This window comes from Myxocyprinus asiaticus, chromosome 7 (genome assembly GCF_019703515.2).
Source record: "Myxocyprinus asiaticus isolate MX2 ecotype Aquarium Trade chromosome 7, UBuf_Myxa_2, whole genome shotgun sequence".
Classification (NCBI taxonomy): Eukaryota; Metazoa; Chordata; class Actinopteri; order Cypriniformes; family Catostomidae; genus Myxocyprinus; species Myxocyprinus asiaticus.
Genome location: NC_059350.1, coordinates 36663626 through 36687830, shown reverse-complemented (window position 1 = coordinate 36687830; position 24205 = coordinate 36663626). Strand labels below are relative to the sequence as shown.

Sequence of the window (24205 nt, the reverse complement as noted above, 5' to 3'; positions counted from 1 at the left end):
TTTCCACCACAGTGTCATTTCTACCACATTTCTGCGTTGTGTTTAATAGAATTCCGTGGTGGAAATGACATTTTTAAATAAAATGGCCAACTCATTTTGTCTCGATAAGGCTAATTTCATAGCTAACATTTTATGCATCCTACATACAATTAAAAAATATTTTAAAACTTTTTGCATAATTTTCCAAAATTACAGCTTGATTGGAAATTACGGCCTATTAAAAATATTCTGCTCTCAAGTGATATTTACCTTGAATTTTCTTTGTTTCCTTTAAATATCATAGTCTCGTATTTCATCACAAGCCTGCACTTCACTGGCACTTTTGTCAACTTGGTTAACAAGTACACAGGGTTGGGTATATTACTCAAAAAGAGTAATCCACTACAAATTACTAATTACTTTTCTAATATTGTAATCAGATTACTTTACTGTGTACTTCATGGGAAAGTAATAACATTACAAATGACTTTTCAGCTACATTCCAAAATAGTTTCCTCAGAATAGTGTTTGTTTTTCTGCTTAACAATTTCATCCTTGTTCATTGTCGTTGTCCCTTCAGCTGTCACAGTAACATAAACAGATGTACAAATGAACATAATTCCTGTTTTAAATGGTTTTTACAAAAATAATATTATTTTAGAAAGTTATGAAACCCAAATACTTAAAAATAATTAACTTAATTTTAAGTCAGTAAGTGTAATCTGATAACAAATCATTTAAAATGTTATGTGTTAGACTACCTTTTTGACTACAAAAGTAATCAGATTACAGTAACTAATTACTTTGTTATCAGATTACACTGCAACACTGCAAGTACACTAACGTTTGAAAAACCTTTGTTAGGGGCAAAATTGTTTGGTGTGGTGGGAATGACACCACAACTGTGGGACAGTCATGATTTTTGAAACATTGATTGAAATCATTTTTACAAAATAATTATTGAAATGGATTGTGTTTATTTTACCATTTGTTTATCATAGTTATCATAGTTTTAAACATGTAATAATTTCTATTTTTATAATGGACTTTTATAGTTTAATATTGAAAGTCTGGATCATAAGCCATCATATAACAAAAATATATATTTTTAAATATGTTTGTTTTGATAAAATCAGCATGCTTTGCATGGGACTCGAATAGGAAGAGTAAATGTTAAAATTAAGTGTTTTTTATGTGTTTTTGTGCATGATGAATATAAATGGGGATACTTGTTAGTGTTTAATGTTTTTTATGTTGAGATATAAAAGAGTTTCTGTTTTGTTGGAGTTTTGGGGTGTTGTCGTTATAGTTAAAAGTGGAGCTGGAGTTGAGTAACATAGAGACGTCTAATTTTGTTGGGTTTACCCAATTCATCTACGTTCTTTCTACACAAAGTCCTTGTGTTGATATCACATAGTAATTTTAAGTTAAGAAAACTCTTTTCAAACACATGGAACCACTGTCCATGATTGAATCAAGTCAATCCAAGAGCTATATTTTTGAGTGTAATACTATTATGGTGAGAATGATTGTTGTCTCTTTCTATTGTGAGTTGTCAACCAGGCATGCACAGATCTCAACACTCAGCATATAAAACACAACAATGGTGACATACAACAAATTATTTTACATAATTGTGGCTACACGACAAAACATCAAACTACAGCAAAATAGACCAGAAAAAAGTAAAAAAATTGCAACCACATAATTTATTCATGCCACACTGATAATAGCTCCTCTATCAAGTGGGAATTACTTGATGCTTTTCTGTACTTCACAAAAACAATCAGTTCCACTACATTCAGGGCCTCAGAGACTGGGCTTTACAGATCACTTTGCCACTAATGCTTCTTGGAATGAAGGATAACCATGTTTTAGTACTGAAAATCTTGCTAAACAGGGTGACCAGATTCCTGCTTGTGGAAAACAGGACAGCCCCCTCCCAGCAAAAATTAAATGGACGTATCCTTACCTAGGCGCAGATCAATGCGAAGTAGAGGGTGCATCCGCATCTGTAACTTTTACAAGCAATTTTTCTCAGTGTGCACTTGTCTTTCAAGAGTTTTCGTAAAATGCAGTATATCGTAAAACGACTTGTAAAGCACTTATGAATTGTACACTGATGTGAAGCCAATAAAAATAAAAATACGTTTGAGCAGCAGAGAGTAATAGCTTGTGGGTGTAGTTATTCACTCATTCAAGCACATAAGATCCAAACAAGAATGACTGAAAGAGGACCAGCCTTGAGTCGGACTTCACAACTCTACAGGATGTGACACAAAGACAATTACAATTAGGGTGGGAGCAACAGACTAAACAGGAACACATGAAATTACATTTATTACAATAAATATCCTCACTGATGTGACTATACAGTATTTTTAACTACAATGTGAAAATGCCACACAGGGACTGTTTTTTTTGTTTTGTTTTTTCAAACTGATTCATTGAAACAACCACTTTGAAAGAACTGATTCACAGAAATGAATCACATTTCTCAACTGTGGTCCTAAATGGCACCATCAGCCCTCTCAGTCCTCCTGTGAGTCTACACTTTGCCACATGGACAGTTGGAAAAAAGCACATTCAGGAAGCATTCGTGAGCACCCTTCTGAAATCTAAAATGATAAATTCAATACATATAGTTTCTTGGACTTCACAGATGCATGCAAACACACCAGGCCACAAGTCCATTTCAAGCGCTCCTTTTGATACAGGGCCTTATAGGACTTGACTTGCACTTGAACTTGACTCTGGCTTCCTTATAGTAGACTAGACTACACTACTGCCAGGTACTTTCACAGGATTATTCAAAATCAGGCCAAGTAATATTGATTCTAAAGCTCAAGCACAAACTTGCAAATAACCCCCACCATACAACTTTAAACAAACACTCTTCTCTTGTAAGGCAGACACATTTAAGTGATCAAAGTTATGTGCTTTAATTAGAGCTGTCAGTCATAATTGTATGTAGTTAATCACAATTAATCACAGATTGTGAAAGTGCTGAAATTTGACACTATATATATATATATATATATATATACAGTTGCAAAATTATAAATTATTCAACCCTGCTGACCAGCAATACATTCTGGTGGTGTGAATTAAAACACATCAACTAAAACCTCAGTAAACAGTCAAAGTATGTTTTTAATACACATTTGAGTGATTTTGAGAACAAAGAGTTCAATTTACCCAAATTTTTAAATAAAAAAATTTCTCCACAGATGTCATGTCAAAAATACTCAACCCCCAAAGTCAATCGTTTGTGGAGCATCCTTTATCCTTAATAACAGCAAATAAATGTTTCAGGTAAGTGTTCTCAGGCTTCAGACACCTCTCTATTAGAATTTTTACACACTTCTCATGAGCAAAAGCTTCCAGCTCATTGACATTCATCGGTTTCTGTGCTGCCACTGCTTCCTTGAAATCCCAACAAAGGTTTGCAATGGGGTTTTAATGATGGACTGAAAGGGCCATTTAAGGACATTCCACTACCTATCCCTGAACCAGATTTTGGACAACTTGGATGTATCCTTGGTTTTATTGTCTTGCTGGAAAGTCCAGTGATCACCGAGCTTCAATTTACACACTGAAGGCATCACATTTTTCATGTCAAAATGGCCAGATACCTGAAAGAATCCATGGTGTCAGTCACATAGTCAGGATAGCTGTTTCCTGCAGCCACAAAACACCCCCATAACAGGACTGACCCACCTCCATGCTTGACTCTGGGGATGGTGTTGTTCTTGTCATCACCTTGTCATCTTACTCCAGACGTACTGCTGACCCATGGGTCTAAAACTCATTTTCAGTTTAGTGTCATACATCTAAAAAACCTTCTTTCACGACTCCACAGATCTTTCCTAATTACTTCTTGAATATTCAGTCAGCTGGAGTCAACATTTCCCTTGGTGAAGTTTTGCTTTCTTCAACACCCCAAGAAGGTTGCTGTTGTACCATATTTAAAAAAATTATGAATGGTGGTGCCAACTTTGTCTATTGGAAATTGAAGTGCCTTGGAAATGTACTTTTAGCCATGACCTTTCTTGTGTAATGAAATAATCTCCTCTATTAGCTTTTGAGGAAGCTTATTTTTAATTGAATTTTTTGCATAAAAAATACATTTTTGCTTACAATGCTAAACTTAAATTTTAAAACTTAAATAAGTGCCATTGCAGATTGATGACTTAATTTTGTTTTAAAACAATTACTTGTGTAGCCTTACATATTTAAGAAACAGCTACATGCAATAGGGGTTGAATAATTATGTCATGGCTGTATTTAAAAAAAATCCTGCTATTTAGAAATATTAGGTTATGTATTCACACTATGATTTTGAATGTGTCACTCAACTGATATAGATGTAAAGTTTAAAAATTCTGGGTCATCAGAAAAGCTTACTTCTGTAAATCCTTACTGTCTTGGCGGGGGGGGGTTGAATAATTTCAATTGCAACTGTATATATATATATATATATATATATATATATATATATATATATATACACACACACACACACACACTTCTTTTCCTGTCAAAATGCATTTATTTCCATCTTAGGAAAAAAAAAAAAAAATATATATATATAACAATAATGCTTTATTAACATTTTCCAAACAAAGCCTTCCACAGTATAAAGACAAAAATGCACTAAAACAGCACCAATTCAATTAACCTTAAACTTTTCCCAAAGTCTAACTGGGAGTTTGAAAGAGTAATTGAAAGAACTAGTCTCCCCATAGTATGCATTTTCATTGCAATGCACATTAAATCTCTTTTAAATGCTCATCCTCCACAGACTGTGTCTATCCGCTTTGCTGAAGCAATCGTGAAGCCGCATTCATGATTCACATCAGGGCATCAGTGTTAAGTGCCATTTTGAACTCCACATGAAAAGTGCTTCCAGACAAAAACATCTCATTCTGCATTCAGGTGATAGTTAAGACTTGACATGCTCCTGTGGTAATTAAAATGCTCCTAACTTAGGCTGAAAAATACTTGATTTCTATCACAAGTCCCATCTGGGCTTGTTTTGTACATCATAGCGTTAAGATGTCCTTTCCCCATCATTTGATCACTGACATGGAAGTGCTGTTGTGTGTGCATTAGTGTAATGACTCCGTGCAGACACATTAGTGTAATAACTCCGTGCAGACACATTACAAAGGTTCCACCCTTCCAACCAGTGTTTATGCTGGTTTTTACGTATTAACAGTAAATACATTAATCGCGATTAAGAAAAATTAATGCGTATACATTTTTTTATTAATCGCATGCATTAACGCATTAATTCTGACAGCTCTAGCTTTAATACATAATCTGTTTAAACAAGTGGTGTAGTAGTGTCTGAAGAGGTGGGCATACTGTGACTTTATGAAGGTTTCTCCAGAGATGGTTGTGCATCAGTATTAGATGCTGGAAATGAAACGGCTTACTGAAACGGAAAATATCATTGGTTAGCAAATATCCAGTCGTGTCTAAATTGAACATTCTGATTGGTCGATCAGCTTAGTCGGACTGTCTGTCTTGCCAGTGCCATCAGTTGTGCTCCCGCATCCCACTGTTCCATGCGCATTTAGAGAGAATCACGTTATTGTGGCAGCCATACATATCATAACTTATTTTATTTTACGCAAAATCCTAAGAAAGATAGATATATGCATATCCAAATTTGTATGGAAAAATCCACTTTTTTAAATACAACACAGGAAAGGCAGATATCATGCTGTCATAAAATTGGCAACAACATTTTGTTGTTTTATATTGGGTGGTAAGTATGCTCTACATTAAGTCTACATTATCTTATTCTCTTAGTTAATTATCTTAGTTTAGTTTTGAGCATTAAGTTCTCATATTCATCTTGTCCTTCACTTGTCCTTACCTTTTGTATGGGCAAAAAATGAAAACATCTGTGAAACTAGACTCCCAGATTGATGTGGAAATATGCTAATACTCAAAAAGTATAGCTTAAGTAAGGGATAATGTACAGTAATAAACCACTTCTGGATGACACACTGTTAGGGTTTACAGTATTTTGCGATAACGACCATCCATTATCCTGCTTACCAAATAAATAAATGAATGGACAATAAAATATTGATTTGAGTTGAAATTATTTTAGGATGTGAGAAGAAAGAGAACGCAGAGTAATATGAGAGTTATAAAACGCACACAGATATTTAGGAAATTGGTTGCCTGGAAGTAGAACAATGGACAATTATACAATTCAGCAGTCATTATGTGAATATCTGACCACAAAAAACATTCCCTGCACTAAGTAGCCTATACACATTACACAAATCCAACAATAGCATATTGATAGTATGTAACAGTGATAGAGTAAAAGTTGTTCTCAAGAAGGTTAGAAGACATATTCCAAAAAGAAGCTTTGAAGTTCTGACGGTACTGCACAGAACACTTGAACAGATCAAGCCTTAAGCACTGAGCACATCAGTGCAATTAAACTCTTCTCCAGTTTCAGGAAAAGATTTTACTGCTAGCTTTCAGCTCTGTCATAAGCACAGCTTTTACTCGCATTAGCACTTAGGACCCACACCTTTAAATGGTATCAGAGACGCGCATCTGTGAAATTAGCACAGGGATTGTGCCTCTGTGATGTCTACATTATTAATATAAACCATATGTTTATATGCAAGCTGCTGCAAACCACATTTAGTCTGCAGGTATGGAAATAAATGATTTTTTTTTTTTTTTAAAACTTCAAAATTCTCTCTGTGTCCATCTGTAATTTTCTCCAAAATAGGTCAAATAGGTAATTTACACCTCACACCAACAGCCAAACTTCCTCTCTCCCCCTTTCCTCTAAAGTTGTTCTCTAACATATGCAAACCTTAATACCCTAACATAATAATATCCCTCTCTCTATCTCTCTTCAACCCCCTTCAGTCTCTCACACACTAAGAGCATTAGGAGTTATAGCAAAAGTCATCACACATAATCCTCTTCCATGTGAACTTTGTTCAAATGTAGAGTCATTCAGTTTATTGGTCCATTAAGAATATGCTTTTAATGATCCATGGAGAACATTCCGTCATAACACTTTAAGCTCAGCATAATGCCCCGGACACTGGGTTCCCCAAACATCACTGAATGATCTAAAAGGCAAAAGAGGAGTGGGGAAACCATGACTAAAATGTGGACTAAATCTGGCAATCATGCCAATGCAAATGGCTTAATAACACCAAACAGCACATTTTACCTTTATAGGCTATATTTTTAGAAATGAATATGAATGAACATGAAAATATCAATAATAGAAAGTCAATAAACGCAATATTTCTAAGAGAATAAGCAGTAGAGCTCAGAAAACGCACAGAGTAAGCAGTAGACATCGGCATTATTTTGATATTCTAGCAAAAAAAGCACCACAGAAAGTGGTAATGTGCATGCAATACACTCCACTGTCTTCTGCACACCTATGTTTAAAAAAACAACAAAAAACAAAAACAAAGCTTGCACATCGATTCTCGTGCATTTGCGGCTCGATGTGCACGAGACCCAAAAACAACAGAAAATACTGATAAAATTACCTTTTCCTTTTTTCCATTGCAAAATAATGGATTGTAATGGGATGTTACTCTTCGCCTACCTGATCAACATCGCGGTCGCGTTCAGGCTTTCATTCGGGTCTCGTCGGTGCGATACCGTCTGCGAATTCATGCATCACAGATATAATCCAGAAGCCCGTCCTCTCTACCTCTGATGTTCAACGGCGCTGGGCTGAACTATAAAAAGCACAGAAACAGCAGCAGAAGCACTGCGCGTTTCCAGCGCTCGTAAAGAGCTCGCAGGTCTCTCTCTTTTCCCCCGTTGCAAAGGGATGCTCTGGTGATGCTGATGCTGTGTGTGCATCCGAGCGCGAGAGGAAACAGGGGCGTTCGCTCGCGCGCACACAGTGGCATATGAGGGGACGGGCTCGAGACTAGGCAGGACAGAACGGCGACGGCGGCGGGTGACGTCAAGTGCCCCGGAATGAATCTCCAGTTCAGGAAAAATTAATAATTTGGAAGAACTGCATTTGCACATCGGAGTGACTTAAGGCAACGTTCCGAAACGAGGCCAGTCAAATTTGACAGCTTCTAGCAGCTGTCAGTGGACTATCATATTCTCTGTATGGAGAGCCTGCAATTCATATAATATTCATTCATATTTCTGAGACCATATGTGCCACTGTTTTAAGTCTTAGTGTACCTTAAAGAGAACAAACTCGGCTTTACTGTGATACCAAAAGTTTATATGACGATATTAATATAATATATACAGTAGCCTATAATAATGTTAAAATGCAGTCATTATAATATTACTTTAATAATAGCAATTATTTCTAAACAAATAACATAAGTATATAGCAAAAAAAAAACAAAAAACAAAAAAAAAAAAAAAAATATATATATATATATCCCATGGATTTTTCATAAAATCCTTTATAAAAGAGTTGTAAGCTATGACCCAAACCAACCAGCTCAGAGGTAAAACACAACATTACAAACTTTGTTTTGAGCCAAAAAAGTATTTGAAAAATCAGACAAAAAGGGAAAGGTACAAGGCTGTGTACTTACCGTTTTTCATGAGGGCACAAACTACAATCCCATCATGAACCACTGCGAATGATGCCATTGAATAAAAAAAGAAATATATAAAACTATTGATTTTAGGTTGTTGATTATAAGAATAGAAACAATATGTTTTACGTTTATTGCAAAATATTCCGATATGTACAAATAGATAACTAGTTTAAGGGTGAAGAGACACAGTCTCGATTACGACATTCACAGTGTGTCATGGGAGTGGGCAGTCACTCCAAGGATTGGTTGGTCGTGGTTCTCTGACTGGTGAAGCTTTTTGTGCTGGACCATGGGTAATGTAGTTGTTTACCATAATTTCCGCTATCAAACATGATTTTTAAACAATGAAGTTGAAATAACGCAGACTAATGGCTTCAACGGAAGCATATACCATCGATGAACAACCTCAGAGCTGAAGGTAGGTCTGTCTTAAAGGGTTTATAAGTTATCGTTGAAAATCAATTCGTCTATAGAAAAAATGAATGGGATTTTCCCGAACACTCCCCTCATCTCTACCAGTCAAAAAACAGGTAGTCTTGTCCCAAACTTATGCCATTTGTTGGAACCAATAGACCTTATTCACAGTAGTGGCAGGTTTGATTTTTGACAGGAATAAAAAGGGGCTGTGTCCAAGGTTATCCTCCGGAAACCAAAGTCTCGTGAGAGTCTCATTCATTGTTACTAAGGTTAGGTTTAGATTTAGTGGTAGGGTAAAGTATACCATCATTTTTATATCCGAATTCATAATCTTGAAAAAAGACTGGGTGTAATTTGTTGGTATCGAAAATATTTGCTGTTCATTTTAAATATTTGAAAATATTTTGTGTGAATTCACCTAAAAAAAATTCAGTTTGTGAAATTCAAGTTTTTATTATTCAAGTGGTGGATTTCAGGTCGTGAAATTCAGGTCTCAATATTCAGGCTGTTGAATATGGGTTGAGAAATTCAGGTGGCAAAATTCGAGGATGGCATCCGGGAATGCAAGGAAGAGCAAACAAATGTCGATTTAATCCATCTCTCTCTTGGACAATCGCAAAGCGATGGAAACAGCTCAAAAGTAATTTTAAACAACTGTGAGAACAACACTGTGAAAACACAAAAAGGTATACTTTAGGGATACTTATTATAATGTTTCATTATAGCTTTCAGGAAAAAAGCTAATTAATCAGTAAATTGGATCCTTCACCTAACAGCAAGTTTCAGCAAGAACCTAATTTCATAATCATATGGGCAAAGGACATTTACCAGACAAATAGTCAGACTATTCAGACTAGTCATTTTAACTGCAAGCCTGCAAATAAATAAATAAATAAAAATTTGTAGTTGAAAAGTGTTAAATAATAAATCTAAATATAAAAAGATATATTTTTATACATTTGTTAAATGGTTGTGAGTTCAAAATTGGTTGAACATTTATATAACTATATATAACTATATATAACTATATATATATATATATATATATATATATATATATATATATATATATATATATATAGTTATATATAGTTATATACACTGGCAGCCAAAAGTTTGGAATAATGTACAGATTTTGCTCTTATGGAAAGAAATTTGTACTTTTATTCACCAAAGCATTCAACTGATCACAATGTATAGTCAGGATAACGTGAAAAATTGCTATTACAATTTCAGAAAAAAAATTCAGAACTTCTTAAACTACTTCAAAGTCTCATCAAAAAATCATCCACATGCAGCAATGACAGCTTTGCAGATCCTTGGCATTCTAACTGTCAGTCCGTTCAGATACTCAGGTGACATTTCACCCCACGCTTCCTGTAGCACTTGCCATAGATGTGGCTATCTTGTCGGGTCTTCTCACACACCTTACAGTCTAGCTGATCCCACAAAATCTCAATGGGGTTAAGATCCATAACACTCTTTTCCAATTATCTGTTGTCCAATGTCTGTGTTTCTTTGCCCACTCTAAACATTTCTTTTTGTTTTTCTGTATCAAAAGTGGCTTTTTCTTTGCAATTCTTCCCATAATCCTCGAGCCTTTGTGGTGGCTGCTCCTAATCTATGGAACAGCTTATCTTTCCATATAAGGACTATAGACATTTTTAAGTTGCTGCTGAAGACCCACCTCTTCGCACTGGCATTCAACTCGAGTAGAGCTTGACACCCTGACTTCTTACTCTGTGTGTTGTAACTCTATAGCCCTGTCATAATTTTATTGTTTTCTTTTATTTATTTATCATGTTTATTGAGTTCTATGGCATTGCTTTTCTAATTGTACAGCACTTTGGTTCAACTCTTGTTGATTTTAAATGTGCTTTATAAATACATTTGACCTTGACCTTGACCATAAGGCCTGCACCCCTGAGTCTTATCTTTACTGTTGTTCAAGAAACTGGTGTTGAGCGGGTAGAATTCAGTGAAGCTGTCAGCTGATGACCTGTGAAGCATCTATTTCTCAAACTAGAGACTCTGATGTACTTATCCTCTTGTTTAGTTGTACATCTGGCCTTCCACATCTCTTTCTGTCCTTGTTAGAGCCAGTTGTCCTTTGTCTTTGAAGACTGTAGTGTACACCTTTGTGTGAACTCTTCACTTTTTTTGGCAATTTCAAGCATTGTATAGCCTTCATTCCTCAAAACAATGATTGACTGATGAGTTTCTTTTTTGCCATTTTTGACCTAATATTGACCTTAAGACATGCCAGTCTATTGCATACTGTGGCAACTCAAAAACAAACACACAGACAATGTTAAGCTTCATTTAATGAACCAAATAGCTTTCAACCATGTTTGATATAATGGCAAGTGATTTTCTAGTACCAAATTAGCAATTTAGCATGATTACTCAAGGATAAGGTGTTGGAGTGATGGCTGCTGGAAATGGGGCCTGTCTAGATTTGATCAAAAATGACTTTTTTCAAATAGTGATGGTGCTGTTTTTTACACCAGTAATGTCCTGACTACTTTGTGATCAGTTAAATGCCACTTTGGTGAATTAAATTACCAATTTCCTTCCAAAACAGCTAAATCTGTACATTATTCCAAACTTTTGGCCACCAGTGTAAATATATATATATATAAATATATATAAAATAAATTTATTTCTCTGCCTTAAGAGAACAACAGAGTGTTTAATCATTACATCTAAGGTAATATGAATCGGGTATATAGCTACCTCTTGTTGTTACTGTAAATAAGTGAAATAATACAGACCTATGGCTGACTGAAACAACAGCCGCCTTTACCCATTTTGTAAGTGTGTGTTGCATGTCTTGGCTGTTTGATAATATTTATTATAATTATAATAATATAATTCTCTTGCACATTCGTACTAGTGCTGAATTAAATTATAGTGAACTTTGAATGCACAACACACATTCTGTTCTTAATTGTTTAATTACCTGTATTGATGTCTGGATTGCTTGAGTTAGCATGCCATCTTGCTTTTTAATATTTTTATCAAAATGCTGGATAGTCTAATCTCATATGTATTACATATGTAGACTACTGATGATTTGTCAGTGTCTATTTTCAGGCAGACTACGTTTCCTTCATGATAATACAAATCTGGGCTCCGTCTATATACTTTAGAGATGTGTTCTGTAATATGCGCATTTGCATTGTACCCCTTACTAAAATTAGACAGCAGTATTCCGGTATAGTTTCTTTTCTTTTTTTTTTTGCACATAACGCATGCGTGAAAGATCAAAAGTGATCATTACACGAGTCATTTAATCTTAAATGTCAGTCTTTTTCTTCCTCACATTTTCTTTTAACTATTAACACACACACACACACACACACACACACACACACAATTCGTGCATATACCAAAAAAATAATAATTCACGGTAATGCTTGAGCATATTGACCTGTTACATGTGATATCACTGTATGATCATGCTGCCTTTGTGACCAAATTTCCATTTACTTTCAGACAGTGTGCTGCGCTGTGGGATGCGAAAAAATTTATTCAATTTATAAATCTTGAAAAAGTGATACTGCTGTTTACTTACCAGAGCCAACATTTTATTTTTCTTACATTCAAGTTTTATCTTACCCAAGTCAAGCAGCGATGAAGGGGGATAACAGAGATATAACACTGTTTCTACTTTATTTAGACATTTCAGTTATCTGTGCACGTATCAAATACAGTATGTTCATATGTTCATTCATGTATATAAGTTCATAACACCCAGACTATGGTATGTCATGACTGTAACACATTATAATAATAATAATAAAAAGCATTATAATGCCAATTTACAGTATATTTACAGTTATATACGTGAATAATTTTAATGTCCTTTTCAGCAGATTCGTTCAATGTAAACTGCAAAGGAGCAAAGAAAAGACATTTTGCACATTATTAAAAATGTAGGCTATATATATTTACTGCTATATATGTATAATATACTGTATATATTCATTAATTCATTTAAAATTTCTTTTTTGAGCTGTTTCCATCACTTTGCGATTGTCCAAGAGAGAGATGGATTACATCGACGTTCGTTTGCTCTTTCTTGCATTCCCGGATGCCATCCTCGAATTTTGCCACCTGAATTTTTCAATCTTTATTCAACAACCTGAATATTGAGATCTGAATTTCATGACCTGAAATCCACCACTTGAATAATAAAAACTTGAATTTCACAATCTGAATTTGTTTTAGGTAAATTTTAAATTAACAGCAAAAAGTTTCGATAACATCTAATTACACCCAGTCTTTTTTCAAGATCATGAATTCTGAGTCTTTTTCAAATTCAAGTTCTGGTGATATAAAAATGACACCATAGTTAAGGTTCCTTCTAGACACGACCATGAAAAATAGGCTGTGAGGGATAGACTTCCAGTATCTATAACGGCATGCAATGTAAAAAGCTCATAGATCACATCTATTGAGTTTGTCTACTGAAATGTTTTGGAAAGATGCTTTTTCAACGTTTTGTCAGTGGAACGATCCAAACCACTTTAAACAACAGTAAAACTAATTGATGAGACTGTACTTTTATCCCTCACAGCCTCGTTTTCATTCCCGTCACAAATTTAAGGTGATACTGCTCTGAATAAGGCTGATTGGGATACCCAAACAAACAAAGCAATGTGTTGATAGCACCACAGTATTAACACTTTAATTTATAGGACATCAGCCTATGAATGGCTTACTTATAGTTATAGGGCTAGCTCCATTTATCAAGGTGGGATAGGAGAAAACGTTTTAACTAGAGCTGTCAAAGTTAACACGTTAATGCATCTGATTAATTAAAAAAGTTTAACACGTTAATTTTTCTTGATCGCATTTGCCATTAATAAAGCATAAACCAGTATATACACTGGTCGGAAAAGGGCAGATCCTCTGCAATATGTCCGCCTGGAGTCATTACACTGATGCACACACCACAAACATACACACAGCAGCCGATGGGGAAAGGTCTTCTTAATGCTATTTGTTGTACAAAACAAGCCCAAATGGGACCTATAGAAATCAAGTACTTTGCAACTATCATGAAAATGCAGAACGAGATGTTGGTTGCAAACACGTTTCTTGTGGAGTTGAAAGCGGTGCTTGAGGCTGGCATTGACGCCCTGACTTGAATCGTGAATGCGGCAGCATGACTGCTGTAGCAAAACAGATAGCCACAGTTTGTGGAGGATGAGAGTTTATGAGATTTAATGCCTTATTCACAGCAGTGCCATCTTTGATTTTTGATGGGAATAACAACGAGTTAGGGACCGATATACTTGCCTCTTCAATGGGTTGTACTGCAGTTTAAAGTGTTTTTGGATCGTTCCGCAGACAAAACATTGAAAAGAACATCTTTTCAAGAACATTCAGTAGACCAAAAACTCCATACAACATAAGTTGTGGAAAATCAGATGTTATCTAGGAGCTTTTTCCAGCTTTATACTGTTCGTGCCATTGAAGAGATTGAAGTCTATCCTTCATAGCCTCATTGTCATTCCCATTAAAAATCAAAGATGGCGCTACCATGAATAAGGTATTGCAATAAATACTCAACCTATGTTCTTTCAATTAGTCAGCCTCCCAATTAGACTTTTTGAAACTATTAATGTTACTTGAATTGGTGCTATTTTAGTGCAATTTCATCTTTATACTTTATATTATATTTGTTTCGAAAATGTTAATAAAACATTATTGTTACATATTGTTTTGTTTTCTTTCCTAAGAAGGAAATAAGTGCATTTTCACAGGAAAATAAGAATATATAGAGTAATTAACTATGAAAAATTATGCGATTAATCATGATTAAAAATTGGAATCGGCTGACAGCACTAGTATTAACATCAGAAAAATTACACACATCACCTTTGAAGAGGACATTTACATTTATTCATTTAGCAGACACAGTTAATATTTGATATAATAATGTTAAATCATCATATAATTATAATATATCACTGTAATTCTATTATTTTATAATAGTTTTAAAATAAATAACACAAAAATAATTATATTATAATATAATTATTATATTAGGACATTATTATATAATGGTAAATTATTAATTAAATATAGTTAGAAATTCTTTGTTATGTCTCTTATATACCACACAGTATAAAAAAATATCCATCCCAAAACTTATTTTTTTCTGGGTCTCATGAGGCTAGAAATATGGGGACATGTGATGAACTGTTTCAGTGAACTGGTTACTGCAGCTAAATTAAAGTATATGCAAACTGAGTCAACATTATTCTAGTGGCCTGAATCTGAACAAAATACAAAATGCAGAATGAAATTTGTCTCTCTCCCATGCTTACTGTCTCTTTCTCTTTCACACACAAACATACTCCCAGGCTCAAAGATGAATGCATCATCAGTAGCCCAGTTCCCACAGCGCTATGTAAATGAGGGCATTAATTTGCTTTAGTTGCAGAAAATACTAAGGTAACCACAGAGCCGGCAGCACGCATACAAACACACACACACGCACAAAGGAGAGTTATTTCAGGAAGTGCTGTTAATCGGCCATGAGAATATAAGATTGCACAGTTCAAGTATAATGCACCATAAACACAAACAAATGTTCTCCGTATGTTGATGGCGAGATGGAGGTGTTAGAAGCTCTTAAACAGAATGTCAGTGTAAGAGCAGGAGACACTTGACATTTCACACCAAATTAACACACAGCAAGACACCAAACACATCCACTCACACATATACCACATCAGAGTGTTGCCATTTAATTAATCTATCTTGATCTTTTTTTGAGAAAGAACAAGATAGACAGAGAAACAGAATTTATTTAATCTGTGCTGTGTATCCCCCAGTGAACTGTTGATTACAGATTATTCAATGTTCTCCGTCACTGATTTTGTTTCAGATGCTCATCCAATTCTCTCTCTCTCTCTCTCTCTCTCGCTCTCTCTCGCTCTCTCTCGCTCTCTCTTGCTCTGCATGCTTTTTTTCTCTCAAATGGTTGGTGCTCTGTAATCCTCACTCTAATCTGATATCTTGTGTGAGCACATGAAAAAGAAAGAGAGAAAATCCAACCCATCCCCCAGATATTCATCCTTCCTATCTCTCTCTCTCTCTCACACACACACATACACACACACACACACTCTCACTCACACACACACACACACACACACACACACAAACTCAACGTGCATTCATACACACAAAGACCGTTGTGATCTCATGGCCAGTGTCCACTGTTTTTCTGAGCAGAATTAAGTGCAAGAGACAGCCTCATATACTGATCAACTCCAGCTGACTTCATAAAGTATATGAGCCTGCTATCTTATTAAAAAAAAAAATGATATGAATTTAAAGGAATAGTTCACCCAAAAATGAAAAAAAAAAAAAAAACGTCACAATTAACTCTCAAATGACAAAATTAACCTTCATGTCGTTTCAAACCCATATGATTTTCTTTCTTATGCGAAACACAAAAGGAGATGTTTCAATGAATACTGTATCACAGGCCGTCTTTTCTATACACTTGCAGTGGATCGTGCCTCTTTTTAAACTTTAAATAAGGTCCCAAAAAATAATAAAAGTACCCCATGCAACTCATATTCCGTGTCATATTCCACGTCATCTAAAGCCATACCATAGGCTTTAGTGAGAAACAACCCAAAACTGAAGTAATGTTTCAGTGAACATCTTCCATTTCACGTTAGCACTAAAACAACGCAAGTTCTCGCGTCAACACGTGTGCCACTGTGAACTAGCTTCTCTCATATAGCGCTAATGAATTTGCAAAGGATGCCAAAATTTTATATGAGAAATAACTCAAATTACAGGTTGTCACACCAGAACTTATTGCACAGGTCCTTTTTAAGCTTTAAATGGTTAGTTCACCCAAAAATGAAAATTATTTCATTATTAACATGCCATCCCAGATGTGTATGACATTCTTTCTTCTGCAGAACTCTAACAAAGATTTTTAGAAGAATATCTCAGCTCTGTTGGAACTCACAATGCAAGTGAATGGTGACCACTGACCAGACCTTTTATGCTCTTCAAAAGCAATATGATAAGTGTGGGTGAGAAACAGATCAATATTTAAGTTTACTATAAATCTCCACTTCACTTTCACATTTTAAAATCACATGTGGCACCCGTTTAGTTTCACATTCACATCTTAAAGTGAAAGTGGAGATTTATAGTAAAAAAGGACTTAAGGGGGCCTGGGTAGCTCAGTGGTAAAATACGCTGGCTACCACCCCTGGAGTTCGCTAGTTTGCTAGTTCGAATCCCAGGGCGTGCTGAGTGACTCCAGCCAGGTCTCCTAAGCAACCGAATTGGCCCGGTTGCTAGGGAGGGTAGAGTCACATGGGGTAACCTCCTCGTGGTCGCTATAATGTGGTTTGTTCTCGGTGGGGCGCATGGTGAATTGAGCGTGGTTGCCGCGGTGGATGGCATGAAGCCTCCACACGCGCTATGTCTCCGTGGCAACACGCTCAACAAGCCACGTGATAAGATGTGCGGGTTGACTGTCTCAGACGCGGAGGCAACTGGGATTCGTCCTCCGCCACCCGGACTGAGGCGAATCACCATGCAACCACAAGGACTTACAGCGCATTGGGAATTGGGCATTCCAAATTGGGAGAAAAAGGGGAAAAATCCCCCCCCCCGAAAAAAAAGGACTTAAATATTAATCTGTTTTTATGTGATCTAGGAGCTTTTTACAGCTTTACACCATGTGTGGCATTAAAGAGATGGTTAGTCTACCACTCACAGCCTCGCTTTCATTATACACATCTGGGATGGCATGTGGGTGAGTAAATGATGAGATAATGTTCATTTTTGGTAAACTATCCCTTTAAAGTGAGCACTATCCACTGCCATTGTATAATAAAAGGATGTTCCGCAATATGTATTAATACCTTTCGTGTTTTGCATAAGTAAAAAAAAATCATACGGTTTCGAAAAAAAACATAAGGGTAAATTAAGAAAAATAAATGTTTTGGGGGGGTAAACTGTTTCTTTAACAGACTTGCAAATAAAGACGCAGAAACATGTACACATAGGACTGTTAGTCACAGTTAATCTATGTGTGACCCTAGTCTATTCTCATTTTTAACTGTGATCATAATCAGATTTACATCCACACTATTGCACATTTAAAAGCCACATGCTCTCTCCCTCTCACTCTTATCATCCACTGACTGTTTGTACACAGCGAGGTACAACTTTGTGAAGCAAGTCTGGGCACAAAAGTCAGTGTAAGCCAAATCAGAGTAGGTTTATTGTTATTTCTCTCTTACAGAATGTGGTAGGAATGTCTTGGGGAAGGGGTAATGCAAAATTAGAGTAGTGCAGAGAGCAGATAGGTAAATGGCAATAGAAGGTATACATTATACATGGTAGACAATATACTCAATATGCAGTTTACTACAGACAAAACACAATATACAGTAGACAACAGACAATATACGGTGTATGCACAAACTGTGCAGGGTGGGAGGTTACTGTGTGTCTCAGGTTTTTATGGGTAAGAGATGTGACTTATTTATCCACTTCATCAGCATTTACTCTGTGTGAGTTCTAGAATTTCTCCAGTCTGACTCTGGAGTATAAACTGATGCAAAGACAAAGATGTAAATAAATAAAAAAGTATGTTCTAGTTCATAGTTCCTCTTTACATGAGACCTAACATGGCAGGAAAGTTTTGTAACTTCCTAACATAAAATCAAGCACTAAATTGGCTGAAGGACACATGGTTGGATAATTATATATACATTTATAAAAAAATACATAGCCCCAAGGTGTTGTCTTACCTTTTAATGTGGCACATGCTGCCGGTCAGAGTTACCGAGGCTGATATGAGACAAAAAGAAAAACATTTAGTATTTTCAGATATTTTTGATTTGTGTTAAAATATTAACAACCAGAGGAGGGCAGCAGTAGTCCGACAGCATGTTTATTAACAAATTCTGTCATTATTTACTTACATTCATGTGGTTCCAAACTCCTATGACTTTCTTTCTTACATAGAGGACAAAAGGTGAAATTTTGTGAAAGACTATCCTGGCTGTGTGTTTTAATAAAATGAAAGTAAATGAAGCTCCAAAATGTCAAAAAGTACCATAAAAGTATCATTAAAATGGTCCATTTATGACTTTTGCACTATATTCCAAGTCATTTGTTTATAGAATACTTGAGATGTTATGAAATGCCTAATGTGAAATTAACAGGAGATGTTTAACCCTTTTCTGAAGGGGTTATTTTGAAAGGCATTGTCTTAATTTTTTACTTAAAAAAAGCATCTTGCTATGTTAAAATTATTTGCATTAGTTGACAAATTTTGCACTATGACTATTGCCCCATCTCTACACGATATCACAATAAACCCCTAGGGGGTCTTTTAGTGTGGGGTAAAAGGCCCCCTTTTCACCTTTTATAAAACCTGAATTTTAATCAAAACAACCTTTTTTTTAATTATTATTTTCACACAAATTATGTTGCTCAATCTATATATATATATATATATATATATATATTCTTTTTTATTGAATATTGATATACAGTGTATATACACTACAGTTCAAAAGTTTAGGGTCACTTACTCATTCTTATAATAGAAATAATAATAATAGAAATGGAAATATAGGAATTATGTTGTGACTAAAAAAATCCAAAATAAATCAAAACTATGTTGTATTTTAGCATCTTCAAAGTGGCCACACTTTGCCTTGATTTTGCAGAGATGTACTCTTGGCATTTTCTCAACCCACTTCTTGAGGTATCACCCTGGGATGCTTTTTAAACAGTATTGAAGAAGTTCCCATCTATGTTGGGCACTTAGTGGCTGCTTTTTTTAATTATTTGGTCCAAGTCATCCATTTCAAAAACTTTTTTTTAAATTACATTTTAGTTTTATAATGAAATAAATTAATATGTTGGCACAATTATATTTTTGTCTACAAAACTAATTTCAAACATTTAGGCATATGCCTTCAGATCAAAAGGTTTTTAAGATCATGAGAAACATTTCAGGCAAGTGACCCCAAACTTTTGAACGGTAGTGTGTGTATATATATATACAGTTGTGCTCCTTGAAACAACCACACCGTATTTTTCCAGAGCAGCCTATATTTCTCCTAAGGTTACCTGTGTGTTTTTCTTTGTATCCCGAACAATTCTTCTGGCAGTTGTGGCTGAAATCTTTCTTGGTCTACCTGACCTTGTCTTGGTATCAAGAGATCCCAGAATTTTCCACTTCTTAATAGTGATTGAACAGTACTGACTGGCATTTTCAAGGCTTTGGATATCTTTTTATATCCTTTTCCATCTTTATAAAGTTCCATTACCTTGTTACGCAGGTCTTTTGACAATTCTTTTCTGCTCCCCATGGCTCAGTATCTAGCTTGCTCAGTGCATCCACGTGAGAGCTAACAAACTCATTGACTATTTATACACAGACACTAATTGCAATTTTAAAAGCCACAGGTGTGGGAAATTAACCTTTAATTGCCATTTAAACCTGTGTGTGTCACCTTGTGTGTTTGTAACAAGGCCAAACATTCAAGGGTGTGTAAACTTTTGATCAGGGCCATTTGGGTGATTTCTGTTATCATTATGATTTGAAAAGGAGCCAAACAACTATGTGATAATAAATGGCTTAATATGATCACTATCCTGAAATAAAAGATTTTTTTTGCACGATCAGGCATATTTTCAAAATCAATGCCAAAATTTCACAATTTCTGCCAGGGTATGCAAACTTTTGAGCACAACTGTATGTATGTATATATATATACAGTTGCAATCAAAATTATTCAACCCCACCAAGACAGTAAGGATTTACAAAGGTAAGCTTTTCTGATGACCCAGAATTTTTAAACTTTACATCTATATCAGCTGAGTGACACATTCGAAGTCATAGTGTGAATATATAACCTAATATTTCTAAATAGCAGGATTTTTTTTAAAATACAGCCATGTCATTCAGCCCCTAATGCATGTAGCTGTTTCTTAAATATGTAAGGCTACACAAGTAATTGTTTTAAAACAAAATTAAGTCATCAATCTGCAATGGCACCTATTTAAGTTTTAAAATTTAAATTTAGCGTTGTAAGCAAAAATGTATTTCTATGCAAAAAATGCAATTAAAAATAAGCTGTCTCAAAAGAAGTGTCACGTGGCGTGTTTTTAACACTTCCACAGCTGACATCCTTCCTTCAAATATTTGATTTGAATATATTATGATACATGATGTAAACCTAAAGTAGGACATGATGTATACTCCATAAATACATAAAGATTATAGCTTGACTACGCAAAAACCTGTTGTAGCTCGATTATAACTGTAAATGTACTGGGTGAATAACGACTTAAATTTGGTCTCTTCCTCAAATAATCACTATTCTACGACTTCAGAAGACTTGGAATATAGCACATGAAACATATGGACAACTTTTAAGATGGTCTGGATATTCTTAAAAAAATCACCTTTTATGCTTTATGGGGGAAAAAGTCAAGGGGTTTAGAATGATACGAGAGAGAGAAAATTCATAACTATCTCTTTAAACTCAACAGCAAAACTTGTGCCAAACAGAGAAGGATAGCCCCTGCTGTGTCTCTGGTTTCTGGTTTATTTGCACCTATTTTTAGATGAGCAATGTGGAATATACTATCTTCATCTATCACTTTAATGCACTACCAGATTCGTAAGTACCACCTCTAATAAAGAGATGGAGAGTTAAAGAGAGAGAGAAAAAGGAGAGTGAATCAGAGTTAGAAAGGGATAGTTATTGAGTGAGAGAGAGGAGAGGGGAAAACAATCTAATGCAGCTCCAGTTTAGCACATTAAAACATACAGACACAGACAAACACAGATGCACACACACAATACAGGCAGCAAGACTAAGGGAGGGAGTGAGAGGAAGAGATGGACAGACAGATGGAGAGAGAGACAGAAAGAAACCAACACAGAGGAAGAGAGAGAGAGAGACAGAAAGAGAGAAAACCAAAAGAGAGGAAGAGGGAGAGAGAGAAAGAGATGAGGTAAGTATTTATTTTTAGTAAATTACATCTTCAGTGTCAGAAAGAGCTGAATGCATCTGTGAGTACTTCTCAATAATGCAGCACTGTATGCACTATAAAACAGACCCGCACTCAAACCCACTAAATCCACTGAGGTTTTATGGTCATATATGATCATTCATGTGCGCTTTATTTGCTGCAAGGCTGACAGCAGCTGGTCAGAAAGAAACTTCTTACTTCAACAACAACTGTGTGAGAACTCAAGAGAGCTGGGAAACAGGGGTTTTGGGAATACAGCAAAGTATTTGTACTTGCACATTTAATGGAGAACAGTCTAAAAGTGATTATGTGGGTCAGGTTTTGCCTGTATTTTGGGGACCAAATGTCCCCAAAAGCACAGTAAAACCTGAAATCACACACATTGTGGGAACTAGCCATACGTGCTGCAAGACCCTATTTAGGGGCGCTTCAGCCAGCAACCTACGATAAACTCACAGTCAGCACCCCTAAAAACCTATTCAACTCTGTGCGGACCCGCCGGTGGGTCCAAAAGGGGGCTTTATGACACGAAAAAAAATTTACGCTTAAAATGTTCAAGTCTTCGAATAAATAAGTCATATCATTTGAAAGCTTAGAATCTGAACATTTCACAGATAACCAACATTTCTACATTAATGCTACATAAAATAACAAAACAAGGCCTGAAAACACTGGTGTCGCATATCAGCGTCACCTAGAGGTCATGTGGTAGAAATATTAATATATTATTAATAATAATATTAATATTAAACTATTCATATATCAAATGAAAGCTCTCATTCTCATATATATGTATCAACTGTACAGTTTATTTTGTTGCCCTAGTACCACAGTTTCAAAGATTTTAAAAAAAGGATCACAAAGTGAAATATGATATTTGTAAGTCATTAAATTCAAACATCTCTTTTATGCGCTGATTATTGCTGCTTTCTAATGACACCTATATTGGGCTTCTAGTCCACTCAGAGGCCGAGATATTCGATGAAACAATGGGGGTGGTGCATGAACAGAAAATTAGACTGAATGTCTATAGACGAGCACATCTGTGAGAACTAAAATCTGTTAGAGCATTACTTACATTTCAGATCGCCATTTTGTGACGGAAGGTGATAGAGGAAAAAGTATTTTTTCTAGTACTTGCTGCCATCAAGTCTTAAATATGATAAGACTTTTTGGAGGGAGATGGAGTGAACAGAACCAGAATTACATGCTTACAAAGTTAGGACAAGGGGGGGTTCTGAAAAAATTAGACCAATTTTTGGCAATTAATCCATTGTATGTGTAAATGGTGAGCTTTTAAATTTGAGTGTGAAATATTGCAGGCAGGACCCCAAAAATGCTCCAGAGTTGAAGAGGTTAAAGGGTTAGATCACTGAAAAATGATCTTCCATTAAAAAAAAAGAAAGAAAATATTAGGCATGGACATATTTTTTCATTTTGGATGAACTGTGCCTTTAAAAATCTGTGATTATGTGATAACTCTTTATGTTTACTAAAAACAGCAGCTGCAGTAAACTGTCTGAGATTATTTCACTCTGAATCCTCCCCTTTTCAGTTGTTAAAAATGTTAAACATATAGCATAATGTAATATGAAATCTACATTTCAAAAGGTTTGTGTGAGGATTAGGTGTAGGGGTAGGGTTAGGTTTACAGGAAAAATAATAATAATTAGCTCAGTATAAAAACAACAGGAAGTCCATGGAAAGTCTGCACCATGATAGAAAAATACATGTGTGTGTATGTGTGCAAACAACTTACATGTGTTAAAATGAGTTTATCCGGGTCTAAACTCAGTTGTCTCTCGCTGGGTGAATGAAGGACAGACTCCACAGGACTCTCCTGAAAAATGAAAAACTCATTAAACACACACACATACACACACACACATACACACACACACACACACACACACACACACTTTTAATCCTTCTCTCTCAAACATCCGCACACTCACTCAAAGCATCCATCTGGGTTTATCTCTTTAATGATAGTTTCAGTCTTGTTTAGAAACAGCTGACTCAGGTATTCAAACACTACTGTTAGCATGTCACTTTGGCAAGATTTTATTAATTGTATGCATATTATTAGACTTTTAGTATGTCGGAATATATACTCTGGATGTCTGTGTTATATTCTCCCGTGTTTATACAGTAAGATA

At 35.4% G+C, this 24205-nt stretch overlaps 1 protein-coding gene across 1 annotated transcript in view; it reads right to left on the bottom strand.

Annotated features, from left to right (window-relative positions):
* The window catches only part of LOC127443353 (receptor-type tyrosine-protein phosphatase delta-like), a 97804-nt gene that overhangs the window by 57864 nt on the left and 15735 nt on the right, over positions 1-24205 (bottom strand). Inside the window, exons 3-4 of the mRNA XM_051701853.1 lie at positions 23806-23886; positions 18800-18839 (exon numbers count right to left, since the gene is read on the bottom strand). The gene's annotated coding sequence lies outside the window, so the exon portion shown is untranslated. The remainder of the gene's footprint in view (positions 1-18799; positions 18840-23805; positions 23887-24205) is intronic.